Source organism: Apium graveolens, chromosome 10 (genome assembly GCF_009905375.1).
Source record: "Apium graveolens cultivar Ventura chromosome 10, ASM990537v1, whole genome shotgun sequence".
Taxonomy (NCBI): domain Eukaryota; kingdom Viridiplantae; phylum Streptophyta; class Magnoliopsida; order Apiales; family Apiaceae; genus Apium; species Apium graveolens.
This window is the reverse complement of record NC_133656.1, coordinates 145,051,282-145,054,112: the sequence shown is the minus strand read 5'-3', so window position 1 is coordinate 145,054,112 and position 2,831 is coordinate 145,051,282.

Below are 2,831 nucleotides of genomic sequence, written 5' to 3'. Positions count from 1 at the left end.
CTACCTAGGAATTGACAACTCCCTGAGGTGCTTTTCCTATCAACAACACTTCCTGCGTAATCTGAATCTGTATATCCAACAAGGTTAAAACCAGATTCTTTAGGGTACCAAATACCTAGATTTGGTGTTCCCTTAAGATATCTTAAGATTCGTTTAACAGCAACGAGATGAATATCTCTAGGATCCGCTTGGAACCTTGCACATAAGCATGTAGCATACATAATATCTGGTCTACTTGCAGTAAGATAGAGTAATGAGCCAATCATACCTCTGTAGCTTATGACATCTACCTTAATGGAGTTTTCATATAGTCCAAGCTTGACAGCTATAGTTGACGGAGTCCTTGCTGATGCACAATCCTCTAGATTGTACTTTCTGAGGAGTTCTTTGAGATACTTGGATTGACAAATAAAAGTTCCATCTAACCTTTGATTTACTTGTAATCCAAGAAAGAACTTCAGCTCTCCCATCATGCTCATTTCAAATTTGATGTGCATTAACTTAGCAAATCTCTTGCAGAGATTATCATTAGTAGACCCAAATATTATATCATCCACATAGACTTGGACTAATATAGTATCATTCTTATGCTTTTTAGAAAAGAGAGTTTTGTCTATGACACCTCTAATAAAGCTATTTTCAAGAAGAAATTCAGAGAGAGTGTCATACCATTTTCTCGGAGACTGTTTGAGTCCATAGATAGCCTTGAAAAGAAAGAAGACAAAATCCAAATGATCTGGATCTTCAAAACCAGGAGGTTGCTCTACATATACCTCTTCATCCAGCTTTCCATTCAGAAAGGCACTCTTGACATCCACTTGATAAACTTTAAAGTTAGAGAATGCCGCAATTGCCAAAAATATCCTGATGGCCTCTAGTCTAGCCACTGGAGCATAGGTTTCATCATAATCAATGCCTTCAGCTTGAGAATACCCTTTAGCTACCAGTCTTGCTTTGTTTCTTGTAACCACACCATCTTCATCTAGTTTATTCCTGAATACCCACCTAGTACCAACAGTTTTCTTGTGTGTAGGTCTAGGTACCAGTTTCCAGACTTGTTGACTTTCAAACTGATTGAGTTCATCTTGCATAGAAATCACCCAATCTGGATCAGTCAGTGCTTCCTCAATCTTCTTAGGTTCCATCTCAGAAAGAAATCCTGAGAACAGACACTCATTTTGAGTATCACGTCTAGTTCTGACTCCAACATCTGGATCACCAATAATCAACTCAAAAGGATGAGCTTTATTCCAGACAGTCTATCTTGGAAGATTTGATCTTGATGATTTGCCTTGAAATTCATTGGGATGTTGTGTCCTACTAGATGATCCTTCAGCATCTCCCCCTGAGTTATTGCCATGTTGACTTGAAGATTCTCCGTCAGTAGCAGTGGTATCTCCATTGTTGCCAAAGTTTCCATCACTATTACCTTGAGTATCATCATGATTAACAGGTTCTTCACTAGCAACAACCTCAGGTTCTTGACCATGTTCTGATTCTGAATCTGACATATCATCAAACTTCAGTTTCTCAGAAGGATCTTCAGTTTGGATACTAGGGAGTTTAGTGTCATCAAATGTAACATTGACACTTTCAGTTACTTTGTGTTGATCAATGATATACACTCTGTATGATCTTCTTCCATATCCAACAAAAATACCCTCTTATGCCTTTGCCTCGAATTTACTACGACGATCATCTCCATCCTTAAGCACGAAGCATCAGGCACCAAATACATGAAAGTATTTGATAGAAGGTTTCTGTTCATTCAAAATCTCATAAGGAGTTTTCATGAAGTCTTTGTTGATTAGAGTTCGATTCTGAGTATAATATGCAGTATTGACAGCTTCAGCCCAAAATTACATGGGAAGACCTGATTCACTTAACATCATTCTTGCAGCTTCAATCAATGTACGATTCTTCCTTTCTACCACTCCATTTTGCTGAGGGGTTCTAGGAGCTGAAAATTTTCTGGTAATCCCTTTGTCTGTACAGAATCCATTGAGAAGTGAATTCTTGAATTCTGTTCCATTATCTGACCTTATTGCTCTAACAGGGACATTAGAATCTAACTCAATCATCTTGATATGATCAATCACAACTTGTGGTGTTTCATCCTTAGAGTGAAGAAATAAAACCCACGTATACTTGGAATAGTCATCAACTATCACAAGACATTAACACTTCTTTGACATCGAAAGGACATTAACTAGTCCAAATAAATCCATGTGCAATAATTGCAGAACACCAGTTATGGAAGATGTGTCAGTGCCTCTATGACTTGCTTTCTTTGACTTTCCTTTCTGGCAAGCCTCACATAGTCCTTCTGGGGAGAATTCCAGCTGAGGCAGACCTCTGACCAATTCTCTTTTGACAAGAGAATTCATTGTTTTGAAATTGAGATGAGAAAGTCTCTTGTGTCATAGCCAACTCTCATCTGACGATGCCTTTGCATAGAAATAATTGACTTCAGGATTGCTTCCAGAGTTCATGTCAGCTACGAATAGATTTCCTTTCCGGATTCCCATCAAAGAGGGTTTTTCACTTTTCTTGTGCAGAATCTGACACTTCAGCTTGTCGAATAAAACATTGTAGTTGTTGTCACAGAACTGACTAATGCTAAGCAGATTGTGTTCAAGTCCTTGCACAACATACACATTTTCAATGATAACATTTCCAGCTAGCAAACAGCCATATCCCTCCGTTAAACCTTTGCTGTTATCTCCAAAGGTAACCACTAGGCCAGCTTTCTCAACCACATTTGATAGCAGGGCTCTATCTCCGGTCATATGTCTTGACGATCCGCTGTCAAGAATCCACACTACCGGTTG